The sequence below is a fragment of the Pogoniulus pusillus genome, unplaced genomic scaffold (genome assembly GCF_015220805.1).
Source record: "Pogoniulus pusillus isolate bPogPus1 unplaced genomic scaffold, bPogPus1.pri scaffold_50_arrow_ctg1A, whole genome shotgun sequence".
NCBI lineage: Eukaryota > Metazoa > Chordata > Aves > Piciformes > Lybiidae > Pogoniulus > Pogoniulus pusillus.
Window position 1 is genome coordinate 197,062 of NW_026974709.1, and position 13,111 is coordinate 210,172.

General features: G+C 51.8%; 1 protein-coding gene across 4 annotated transcripts in view; it reads right to left on the bottom strand.

Annotated features, from left to right (window-relative positions):
• LOC135174234 (gastrula zinc finger protein XlCGF26.1-like) overlaps nt 1-13,111 on the bottom strand; it is a 203,351-nt gene that overhangs the window by 33,773 nt on the left and 156,467 nt on the right. For 2 of the 4 annotated variants that reach the window (XM_064141452.1, XM_064141450.1), the window contains exon 1: nt 1,004-1,021. The exons of the other annotated variants lie outside the window; for them this stretch is intronic. The gene's annotated coding sequence lies outside the window, so the exon portion shown is untranslated. Of the gene's footprint in view, nt 1-1,003; nt 1,022-13,111 lie in introns of those variants that run through there. 4 annotated transcript variants of the gene reach the window in all.

The window sequence follows — 13,111 nt, forward strand, 5'->3', positions numbered from 1 at the left end:
CCCGCACAGCCAAACCATCCCACAGCTGCCACCGGTCCCAGGCGCTCCCAAGCTCACGCTCAGCACAGACCCGCCACCCACGCCCGGCAACCCCACCAAAGCCAGCCCACGGGCCCGGGATGGGCTCCCCCCCCGCGCCCGGCCCTCAGCCCAGCGCTGCCCCTGCAGCACAGCATCCGCCCGGCCCCTGCCGCCACAGATTAAAGCCTCCAAACCCCCCAGGGCTCGGCGGGGACAGCGAAGCCCCCACGGCAGCCTCTGCCGCAAGCCAGCTCCAACGCTGCCCACGACCCTTCCTGCCCCACACCAGCCCCCACGGCGCCGCTCACAGCTCAGGCTCTGCCGCCACGGCCAGCAGGCCAGCAGAGGGGCCAGGGCCAGGCACACAGCGCCAGGGCAGCCCCCCGCAGGGCACCAATGGGCTCCGCTTGCTCACACAGCAGCGGCCACATGGGGGCCTGCAGCTGCCCGAGCAGGGGCCAGCGAGCAGGCAAAGCGGCACAAGGGGAACCCCTTGAAAACACCACCCCCTGCCCGGCCCCACCCGTGGCAACACAGCCGCACTCAGCCCTCCACGGCACCGCACACACACCCCCTGCACACCTCTGCCGGCCCCCACACACACCCCCACGGGACACACGGACACAGCTCCCCACACCGACCGTCCAGCGCCGCACCCCCCCACAGCTCCCCACGGCCTGCCCACGGCCGCACGGCAGCTCCCCACGCTCACACCCCCCGCACACACCCGCACGCAGCCCTCTCACAGCCCCAAGCGCTGCCCACTCAACCTCACGCCCCTCACCACACAACCGCCGCACAGAGGCTTCCCCCACACCCACCCACTCCCACCGCGCAAACCTCCCACGCACCCAGCGCACCCCGACAGGCCCCACGGACCCTCCGCACCCCCAACCCCCACAAGCCCTCCCAGCTCCAGCACACGGCCCCCAGGCCCCGGGCGTTCCGATCCCCCCTCAGCCACAGCGCTGCCCTCTCCCACCTGGCAGCCGGCCCAAAGGGCGGCGCAGAGCAAAGGCCGAGGCGAGGCAGAGCCCAGCGCAGGCTGGCGGCAGCAGCACCAATGGCGCCGCGGGCGCCAGGGGCAGCTCCTGGGCGCCGGGGCGGAGCTGCCGAGCTCCTGCGGCTCCCCTTGGCTGGCCGCCGCTCCGCTGCGGGCGGCACTTTCCTCTCCGGCCCCAGCTCCGCCGCCGCTGCGCTGGGACGCGCCGCGCGCAAGGGCAGGCTCCGCTGCGGGGCTTCTGCTTGCAGCGCTCTCTGCCCGCCCAGGCCGCCGGGAGCCTGCCGGGGCCGGCGCTTGGCAGCTGCCTGCGCGCTGAGCTGCGCCTCGGCCTCCTGCTCTGCGCCGCCTTTGTTCTGCTCGGGCGGTAAGGGAAGCTGCGGGGGGCAGCCTGGGGCTGGGCTTGCGATCCCCGGGGCTGAGGGGTTTGTGCTGGGCTGGGGGCTAGGGAGGGGCTGCTGGGGGCGGCTGTGGAGCTGGGGGTCGGGAGGGGTGCGTGGGGGTGCAGGGGGCTCCGTTGGGGTGCCGGAGGGTTTGTGGGGTTGGGGGGGTGTGGGGCTGGGGGAAGCCTCTGTGGGCTGGGCGGAGAAGCTGTGGGGGCTGGGCAGGGGCGGCTGTGGGGAGGGCATCCTGTGGGGTTCTGCAGGGGTGGTCTGTGGGGCTGGGGCCGGCCCCGATGGGGCTCGCAGGGGGGGGTTGTGATTCCGGATTGGGATCCCTTGGAGCTTGAGGGCTGTCATCAGGACCCTCCTGGAGTCCCGGAGGAAAGCTGTTGTCTGGGATCGGGACCGCCTGGGGCTGAGGGCGGTCTGTGGGCCGGGGCTGGGATCCTGTGGGGCCGGGTGGGGGTGGTGTGGGGCTCTGGGGGTCTGCAGTGTTGGGGGTCGATGAGGCCTGCGGCCCTGCTTGCCGCAGCCTCCTGCGGCGCTGCTGAGGCTGCTGTGGGCGCAAGGCTCTGCTGGGCGCCTCCAGCCAGGCCTTGGCAGCAGGCGGCTGGGGCCAGGCAGGGCCCCGGCGCTGCAGGGAGGGCAGCAAGCGGGCCCCGGGCAGGCTGCCAGAGCCTTGCATGGCTTTGGCTGCTGGCCCAGCCCGGCCAGCTGCGGGTCCCGGAGGCTGTGGGGGGAGGTCAACCCCCGAGTGCCCCAAGCAGTCCTGCCCAGCCCCCTGTGCCCCCCTGGGCAGCCTACGCTGGCCTCTGCCACAAGCTGTGACTGAGTTGGAGGGCAGAAGGGCTCTGCAGCAGGACCTTGAGCACCTGGACAGATGGGCAGAGGCCAAGGGGATGGCATTCAATAGCTCCAAGTGCAGGGTGCTGCACTTTGGCCACAACAACCCCATGCAGAGATACAGGCTGGGGTCGGAGTAGCTGGAGAGCAGCCAGACAGAGAGGGATCTGGGGGTGCTGATTGATACCCGCCTGAACATGAGCCAGCAGTGTGCCCAGGTGGCCAAGAGAGCCAGTGGGCATCCTGGCCTGCATCAGGAATGGTGTGGTTCAGCACGAGCAGGAGGTCATTTTGCCCCTGTACTCTGCACTGGTCAGACCACACCTCGAGTACTGCGTTCAGTTCTGGGCCCCCCAGTTTAGGAAGGACACTGAGATGCTCGAGCGTGTCCAGAGAAGGGCGACGAGGCTGGTGAGAGGCCTCGAGCACAAGCCCTACGAGGAGAGGCTGAGAGCTGGGGTGTTTAGCCTAGAGAAGAGGAGGCTCAGGGGGGTGACCTTACTGCTGTCTACAACTACCTGAGGGGTGGTTGTGGCCAGGAGGAGGTTGCTCTCTTCTCTCAGGTGGCCAGCACCAGAACGAGAGGACACAGCCTCAGGCTGCGCCAGGGGAAATTTCGGCTCGAGGTGAGGAGAAAGTTCTTCACTGAGAGAGTCATTGGGCACTGGAATGGGCTGCCTGGGGAGGTGGTGGAGTCGCCATCCCTGGAGCTGTTCAAGGCAAGGTTGGATGTGGCACTTGGTGCCATGGTCTAGCCTTGAGCACTGTGGTAAAGGGTTGGACTTGATGATCTGTGAGGTCTCTTCCAACCTTGGTGATACTGTGATACTGTGAAGCTGGAGGAGCAAAGGCCCAGCCCAAAATGCCTCCCGGCTCTGAAAATGTTCCCCCAAGACCCCAGAGTAAGACCCCAGGACCCTAAAATGGCCACAAGGAGCCAAACCAGCAGCCTGGGACCCCAAACTGCCTCCCCAGGACTCTCAGTTACTGCCCTGGCACCCGAAATCTATCCCAAAGGAACCGAAAATGGCTGCAAGCCCAGGTGGGGCAGAAAGGATCCCCAGAGGCAGCCAGGGCTGGGGGCCTGCAGGGATTCTGAGTGGCAGGGCCCTGGCAGCACCGTTTGGGACCCTTCCTGCCTAGGGGCAAGAGCACAGTAGGGCAGCAACATTTTCAGCCCCTCCTGTTCTTCCTTTCAGCTGCATCTGGGGACTCCTTTGGGGACATTTTTGTTTCCTTTGGGATAGTTCTGGGGTGCCAGGGGGCACATGAGGGTGCCAGGGAGGCACTTGGAGGTCTCAGGCTGCCTGTTGTGTTTTTCGTGGGGGCACCTTTGGGCTGGGCCTTGGCTCCTCCGGCTTGTGGCAGGGTCGGGCGTGGCTGCCTTGGGGGGCACAGGGAGCTAGGGGGAGGCTGTTTGTGAGGTTCAGGGCTTTGTCCCCCCCTGCCCCAGCCTGCCAGTTCCTGCTGCTGGCAGTGCTGGGCCAGCAGCCAGGGGTGCTCCTGCCTCAGCCCCTTGGCCTGGCACCCAGTGCTGGCAGTTTGTAGCTGTTTCTTCTGCTGAGCAGCTTTGGCTCAGGGCAGTGGCTGAGAGCTCTGCTGCTGCGGGGCTGGTTTGGTTTAGTCCTTTTGAGTCACTTTTAAACAGATCTTAGTTGTTTTAAGAACTTTGTGATGGTTGTTGGACACATTTGGATCATTCTCAAGAGATTTTGAGGTTTTAAATGAGTTCCTAAGGAGGTTTAAGACTTAAAGGCTGTTGATGACTTCTAGGGCAGATTCAAGCCTTGCTGAGTCTGTTTGGAGAGTGTCAAAGAGATCAATGAGCCTCTAGAGAGTCACGAAAAGCTCCTCAGAATTAGTTGTTGTGACTGGTTGAGAGTTGCTCAGGAGATTTGAAGGACACTGCAGGGATTCTGGGTCAGCCCTGAAGGATTTGTTGACTCTGACGTGTTTGCAGGAGTTTTTGAAGGCATTTTGATGGTCTTGAGGTGTACTTGGGAACACAAAATCCCTTAAAATCTCTGCAGCACTCTGCAGAAGAGATCTCAATGCATCCTTGGGTGATTTTAGGAAGTTCTAGGAGAGTTTTAGATATATTAATGATATTTTAGAGGCCTTAAGAGACTTAGAGAGATGTTGATTTTTAATGCAGTTTTCAGCCTTCCAAGGGTGTGGAAGGCTTAAAGCAGCCCAAAAAGTCATTAAAGTCTCTGCAGAAGGAGTTTGAAGAGCTCTGGAGAGAGTTTATGAACTTCTGGAGAGTATTTAAGAGTTCTGGAGAGACTTTGGTGATTTCTTTGCCTCTTTTAGACATTTTCAAGTGTTTCTGAACCGGGATCAGTGGGAACCATACTGGGGACATTGAGGGCCAAACTGGGAGCTGTGCTGTGATACTGGGAGCTATAAATGGAGCCAACTGGGAGCAGTGGGGGGCAAACTGGGAGCTGTACTGGGACACTAGGAGCTATAAATGGAGCCAACTGGGAGGACTGGGGGCAAACAGGAGTTTAACTTGTGCAGAGTTTTTCAGCCTTGTGGAGAGATTTTGGTGATTTTTTCAGGCTCAGCACTCCCAGTTCCTTCCCAGTCTGGCTCCCAGTGCTCCCAGTTCTCTGTCAGTTCAACATTTAAACATTTTGAATTGTGTTTCTGAAGGAGATTAAACAGTCACAGAGGCCTGGACACTGACAGCATTAGCTGTGGGAGTTTGTCACAGGTTTTAATGACTTGGAATGAGCTCCAAGCACTCTTGGAAGATACTTTGATGTTTTTCAGGTGATGTTAAGCCTCTTGAAGTGTTTTGGAAGTGTGTTGAAGGGTTAAAGCAGCCCAGAAGTCACTGAAATCTCTACCAAATTACTTTTAACCATTTCAAAGTTTTTTGTGCCTTCTGAAGAAGTTTTTAAGCTATTTTAGAGATTTTTTTTTTTCCAGGCATATTGGAAGAGTTTGACAAACCCAGAACTCATTGAAATCTCTGCAATGCTCTTAAGAGACTTGAATTTGTCTTTAGGTGGGTTTAGGAGCTTGGAGGAGTTTGGAAGCACTGGGAGATAACTGGGAGCCTGCCCTGGTGGCACTGGGAGCCTACAGTGGAGTTTTTATGAAAATTGAATTAATTTTTCAGAGTTTCTGATGAGTTCTGTAGGGTTGTTGGTGAGTTCTTTTTCAGGCCATTTTAAGCCTTTGTAAGCATTTTGGGAGGGTTTTGAGCAGGAAGGGTCTGGTGGCAAAGTGGGGCCCCTGGTGCTGCCCTGGCTGTGAGCTGGGTGGATCTGCTGCCTGCACAGTGGCACAGAGAGCGGCACTGCAGATTCATTCTCCTCATCCTTGGCCTTCTTGTTCTCCTCTTGCTCCTTGTCCTCTTCATTGTCCTCTTCTGCCTCATGTGCTGGTTTGAGACTAATTAGAATATTTTACTGAGAGAAATTAGATCCTTGGCTGGGAGAAGAGAGAAGACAACATGTACCCTGTATCGCTCAGTTCTTCTGCTGAGAAATGCAACCAGTCAAAACAGAGATCAGACACTCACTTTTCAGGCGCTTGTTAGCTCTCACTTGGAGTTGTGCCTTCTTGGTCTCTGTGGCTGTCTCTGCCTTAACTCTCTAAATCCACCTAACCCTTTTTCCTCTAACCTCCTTGTTGTCTTTTTGACGTCTCACCTCAGATCTCCAGATTTGTCCACATGAGATATCTGTGGGTTGATCTGGTTATTCTGAAGGAAGGGAAAGAGGGGAGGGGGTTTGGGTCGGCAGCTCTCCTGGGGACTCTGATTGTTTCTGGGAGGGGTATTGTGTTTCTGTATTACTTTTTAAACTGTAATGTAGCTGTATAATGGTAAATACCTGCTTGTATGTTGTGCTAAGCTGTAAATATAAAGCTTCATTTTTTAATTTCCATCTGGCTGAGTCTAGTCTGGGTGATTTCATAAGAGTGGGGGAGCAGGTAACACCCAAACCATCACACCTTGTCATCTTTTTCCTCTTCTTCCTCTCCCTCAAATCTGCACTTAGAATCATGGAGTGGTTTGGGTTGGAAGGGAGCTCCGAAGCTCATCCAGTCCTGCCCCCTGCAGTCAGCAGGGACATCCTCCACTAGATTGAGCTGCTCTGCCTTGGTTTGCAGCCATTGCCCTTGTCCTGTCCCTGCAGGCCTCTGCACACAGTCTCTCTGCAGCCTTCTTGTAGCCCCCTTCAGGTACTGGAAGGTCACTCTTAGGTCTCTGCAGATCCTTCTCTTCTCCAGGCTGAGCACTCCCAGCTCCCTCAGCCTGTCCTCATAGCAGAGGTTCCCCAGTTCCCTGTTAATTTTCGTGGCCTCCTCTGGACCCTCTCCATCAGGTCCATGCCCTTGCTGCATGGAAGGTTTCTGAGCTGGAGGCAGCAGTGCAGGTGAGGTCTCAGCAGAGCACAGTGGCACAGTCTACTCTCTCCATCTGCTTTTGGTGCAGCCCAGGCTGCCATTGGCCTTCTGGGCTGCAGGCTCCCACTGCCTGCTCATGTCCAGCTGCTTCTGCACCAAAGTCCCCAAGTGCTTTTCTGCAGGACTGCTTTCTGTCAGCTCCTCCCCTAGCCTATGCTGATTGTGAAGCTTGTTCCAGCCCAGGTGCAAGACCTCATGAGGGTCACCTGGGCCACTTCTGCAGCTTGTCCACTTGAGCTTCTGCAACTTGTTCCTGAGGGGGTTCTCATCCAGGGCCTTCTGCTGGCTGTGCTGGGTGTGTAGATCAGCCCAGTGTTATTCATGAGCCATCCACACCAGCATGCAAAAAAAAGTTGTGGTTTTTGTTTTGTGAGTTAGTAGGCAAACAGCTCTGAATGCGAGGGGAGTCTGCGCTCCACCGACTCGTGTGCCCACCAACGGTTACACTTGACCTTTCTTATGACCAAGTTATACATAAGCAATGAGTTCTGTGAATTATGCATTACAATCCTTGGAACTATGCAAAGCAGTTCTAGGAAGAGGCAGAGCATTTGTGCACCTGCATGGTGTGACTCCTAGGGGCTTCTCATCCCCCTTTTGGTGGTCATCAGGATGAAGGCAGACGTCTTCCTCTTCTGTGCTTTGACCTTAGGTAGTGCACATGCTCCTTTGGTTGGTATCCTGAACACTCTTGCAGTTGGTGACAGGTTGGATGTGGTTATGTTGTTGCACATCCTGCCATCTGCTCCCCCTATATGACACATTTACCTGTCTCAACATGAATCCTGTCCTTTCTCACACCTGGGACCTTGGTGGCTCCCTGGGGTTTCAGAGCACTCAGTGAATGGAGATGGAGGAATGGATGGAGAGATGGAGGGTCAAGGAGGGAGTGGGAGAGCTGAGTTCAGCAGCTGTGTAGCTCTGCCTGGCTCCTCCCTACAATGTTGGTGGCAGCTACTGAGCCTGGAAGGTCAAACACCCAAATCCTGGCAGGGTCAAGACAGTTCCCTGGCACCTCCTGACATCCAACATGCCCCAAGCAGGAGCTTACAAGTCTTACCCACACACCCCACCCCATACCCCATGGCAGGAGTCATCTGAGCTCTTGCTCCCTCTCAGTCTCCATCAGTCCTCTGCATGAGCAGGCCTGCAGGGTCCCTCCCACCCCTCCCCTGTTAACCCCACCTCTCCTCATTGGCTTGTTGCTGCATCTTTCAGCCCCCCAGATCCTCCTGGCCCTTAGTCCTGGGACCTTCCATTCTCTTGCTCTCAGCCCAGTTCTTTAGGTGCTTCCTCAGCCACGTTTTTCTCTGCCCTTCCAGCGACAGTAGCAGTGGAGGTGAGTGACACAGGGCCCTGGGTCAGCAAAAGCACAGGGACATGGATGAGCTGGCAATGGGGGAGAGGCCAGGCAGGAGTGAGGCCTTGTCCCCTTGGAAAAGGGACAACATCAATGCTTGTTAAGAGGTTTTAAGATGTTTTCATGGAATCTCAGGAGATTCTGAACAGTTTTGAAGAGTGCTTTTGACTTTGGAAGATGTTTTGAAGACACTTTTGTAATCTTGCAGGCTTAGTATAAGATGTTTGAGAACACAAAACCTCACTGAGGTCTCTGCAACACTCTTGAGATTTTAATGCTTCTTTAGGTGGTTTTAGGGAACTCTCTGAGATGTTAATATATTTCAGTGATTTTTTTGGTGCCCTAAAGGGTTTCAAAGAGATGTTGATGATTTTTCAGACACTTTTAAGCCTTCTTAAGCATTTTGGAAGGATGTTGAATGCTTAGAGAAGCCCAAGCCTCACTAAAAGCTCTTCCAAATCAATTTTCAGGAGTTTAGCAGAGACTTTAGTCAATTTTTGAAGCGGGTTTTGATTATTTTTAAGCAGGTGTTTTGAAGAGTTCTGAATGCCAAAAAAACTCTTTAAAATCTGGGGAAAAAAGTTTGAAACCATCTTTAGGTGGGTCTAGGAAGTTTTGAAAAGGGAGTTTAGGAGTTTTAAAAGAGAAGCTAATGATTTTTTAGGGATGTTTTAACCCATTGGCACTCTTCAAGTAGTCTTGTAAACAAAAATAAACCTTGGAGCTCAATTGTGTCTCTTCAGAATGAGTTTTTGAGAGTTGTTGAGAGTTCGTAAGAGATTTTCTTGAAATTTCAAGAGCTGTTGAACAGTTTTGAAAGGATTTGTTGACTTTTGAGAATGTTTTCAGGAGTTTTGAAAATGTTTTGATGCCTTTTTAAGGAATATTTGAAGAGTTTTGTGGGGACAAAAACTCCTGAAAATTTCTCCAGCAATCTTTAAAGGAGATTTTAATGCAGCTTTAGATGTCTGTGGTGGAGGGGCTGCAGCTCCAAAACAGAAGCCTCTCTATGCCTCTGTATGCCTGGACATGTTTTCCTGCCAGAACCCATGGTAGTAAACAGGTTGTGTAGCACACATACGCCCAGCCTGTGTATCCCTGGGGGTCCGCCAGGTGATCCCCACATTTGGGAGGGTCCAGGCAAACAGCTCCTGCCTATTATGGTAAGGTTTGGCTTACTGCCAGCCTGATTGGTCACTTTAGATGGCCAAAAGAGCCACGAATCTCGACCCAGAGTCTATAAAGAGGGATGCAAAGGACCACCACGTGTTCAGAGGTTCAGACTTAGCTGTTCAAGCTCAGCTCACTGATCCACATTGCAGCCCTGACCTGCTTGCAAGGACTAGACACAGGATCTGGCCCTTCCTTGCATACTCGCTGAGCTCAGCCCTCTTGCATTGATCTCGACTCGCAGTTAACCTGTCTGCGTACCCTTGGGAAGCAGAGCACATTCATGCCTGCACTTGATACATATATGGGGAGCCAATAGCCCCTAAGCCGAGAGCTATCTCACGGAGATCAATCTCCCAGCAGCCTGGCACACATTGCATGCCCGCTGCTGTAGCCTAAGGGAAAGCAGACCTTCTAGATTGTCTGCAAACCCACAAACACAGCCTGCTAGCTGTGAGAAGACCGTGCCAGAAGCTGCGTGGACAAATCCTCCTCCTGCACCTGGAAATCCTGCCTGACCATCCTTGGACACACAGCATCCAGAAGAAGCAGCAGCATCGAGGCAGAGACCGCTTCACACCAGGAGAGAAGGTTAGAGAAATCCTGTTTACCCCAGGGACTGGGAACACTTATTCCCTGCAAGCCGGGAAGACTCCAGCTTCACAAAGACCTGGACACACTGGGCACGCTGTGACACAATCCCAGGAGGGTGATTAACGATTAATACTTAAGGGCAACACATTTAAGTAAGCTTTAATTCCTTGTAATATAAGTTACTTCTGCCTTAGAGCAGACAGGTTTCAGCCCCTGCTGGACAAACAGCATAGCTCCTAAGCAGGCATTAAGCCTGAGGGAAATTTCTCTCTGTCTATAATTGTTGATAATTTGATAATTAATAATCCAATCCCTGTAAATATATCATACCCTACCTGTTTTCATAACCATGCAATAGAACTTAATTACATAGTGGTTGGGGGTGGCAAGAGTTTGTAAATATTAATTTTAATAAATAACTTTTATAAAAAATTAACACCACCTCAAATTAATTTCTCACCTCCCCCTAGTAAGGAAGGAATAGAGAAATCTCCCTCCACAACAATGTCTTGAGGAACTTACGGGAGCTTGAAAACAATTGTGATGACATTTTTTGGGCCTTAAAGTGGTTCAGAGAGATGTTGATGAGTCTTAATGAACTTTGAAGCCTATTGAAGTCTTTTCCAAGGGTGTTGGAGTTTGTAAAGCAGTCCAGAAAGTCATGAAAATCTCTACAGCATTAGTTTGAAGAGCTCTGAAGAGAGTTTATTAACTTTTTAATTGTTTTCCAGATTTATGAAGAGATTTTGGTGATTTTTTTTTTCAGGCAGTTTTGAATATTTTCAGATGCTTTTAAAGAGTGTAGAACTGATGAGGAGGCCTAGATATTCCCAGAAACCTCTGAAGTTAGTCTCTAGAGTTTTGAACAGCTCTTAATGACTTGAAGAGAATTTTTATAGTTCTCAGGTGGTTTTAAGCCTTGTTAAGCATTTTTGAACAGTGTTGAACACTTACAGCGGCCTCAAAACTCATTGAAATCTCTTCAGAATGAGTTTTTAGTGGTTTTGGAGGTATTTTAATGACTTCTGGATAGATCTTGGTTATTTTTAGGTGATTTTTGAAGAGACTTCAGGGACAAAGAAGTTGTTTCAATGTTTTATGTGTCTTTAATGAGTTCTGAATAGATGTTGATGTTTTTTAAGGCAGCTTTAAGACTCCTTAATAATAATTTTTGAAGGGTGTGGAAAGCTTCAAGAAACCAGGAAGTTATTACAGTATCTACAAAATCAGTTTTAAGAGGTTCAAAGAGAATTGAATTCCTTTTGAAGAGTTTTTAAGGACACTTTGGTGGTTTTTCAGGCATCTTTGAAGGGTTTGGCAAACCCAGAACTCATTAAAATCTCTCTAATGCTCTTAAAGAAATTTTATTGCACCTTTAGGTGGTTTTAGAAACTTCTTAAGAGGTTTTTTTTATATTTAAATGAAAATTGTTCAGTCTTTAGGAGGTTGTCATGGAGGATAGCAAAGCCCATTCTAGCAGGCCTTTGCTGAGAATATTGCAGTGTCTCACATTATAAGCCAAAAGCATCATAAAACCCAAAACAATCTTCAGTACCCATGAGAAATTTCCTCCCTAGTGCAGATAAAAGGTAAACATCGGCCAATGTTTTCCAACCATCGGCCTTGGTTCTCATATACACTGACCACCTGCTGATGGGCCGAACTTTGGGTGGTCTTACAGGTTGTTTCGGTAAGAATTGTCCAATTATGCAGGTTGATTATAACTTTGTACCAATCTGTAAAAATAACGTAAAAATCGTCTGAACTGGTGAGCACACCTCTCTTTTGAACATTGTAAAATGGTGTGTCGGCCTGGATCGGGCTCTCTGCCTGCTCATTCACCTGTCAGCTCGTCTGCCTGCCTGCTCCGGTGACCTCTCACTCCTGATTGGCCTGCTTAATGTAAGGGACGTGGAGGCCAGAGGCCTGCTTAGGCCTGATCCTGACAAAGGAACAGACACCGCCCAAAACTTCGAACCCAGCTGAACTGAACTGCCTAACAGTGAATAAAGCAATGGACTCTTTTACCTAAAGACTGAACAACTTCAAGGACTCGAAAACTCCAAAAAATCATAGACTCTCTTTTATTTGCCATTCTCTGAAATGTTACTCTGCAACCTCATATCAAAGAATTCACGTGGGTAATTTAGTTTTCGGGAAGGGGATCTCCATATTTTAGCGATAAATCACCTGGTCTTTACAAGTCAGCCTCGCGTGTTTTCCCCATAAATTTCCTGTGAAACTGCGTTCCATGACAGAGATTTAAAGAGATGTTGGTGATTTTGGGGGCAGTTGTAAACTGTGTTAAGCATTTTTGAAGAGTGTCAAGCTGTAAGAGGAAGAGTTGGTATGTGTGTGACCAGAAGTAGACAACAGGCCAAATAGTTGCCAGGTTACCAGAACCTGAGAACTCCAGGGTCTTTGAGCTCTCAAGTGACAGAGCTTACAGGTACCATCCCTGTAATCAGAGGCTGGAATGTGGTGTTGGCTAAACAGTATGTGGAGCCAGCACTGACCTTGAAAAGCTCTGCAGAGGACAACCAGCTGCAGAGGGAGCTGAAGAAGGATGAAGGCTCCCCTTGCTAGGGGGTTGCGCAACCACCAAAGCCAACAAAGCGCATGGGCAGTAGGGAACGTCATTGTGTAACCCAGTGTGAGCTAAGGGAGGAGCTTGGTTCAGCTTGGTTCAGCCCTCTGGGACATACTGGCCACACATCGCAGAATTTGGAACACATCTAAACCGAGGGTGTAGGTAGGTGAGCTGGAGCAGCACCAGTCTGACCACCATGATGGTGCAGTTCTCAGTGGGGACACCTACCTTTCGAGATGGCAGCTGACCAGCTCTGCTGTCTGCACAACTCAGGAGCTCTGCTGGCCAGTGGCATAGGGTGAGTGTAGCCTGCCCTTCGACCAATAGAGCTACTTGGGATTGTTTGCCATGTCTCAGTCAGCACTGTAGCTTCTCCCGCTATGGCTGTAGCATGGGAGCCATAGGTATTGTGCTTTCCAGGATACCTTTTTATGGTTTTAGTGTTTAAGCTATCATAAAGTATTGAAACTGTACCTGGAGGGGGTGCCCGTGTGTGAGAGCGTTCCCTGGCCCCAGAGAACTCACTGGAACACAACCACATAAATAAGCCTGGAAACTCACTGAAATCTCTTCAGAATTAGTTTGTAAAGAGTTTTCCAAGGGGTTCTAAGGGGCTTTGAGTTTTGAAGGGATGTGGATGAGTTCTTTCTTTTTTTCACTTGTTTTTAAGCCTTTTGAAGGCTTTTGAACACAGATAATCTGGTACCATGGTGGGGACCCTGGAG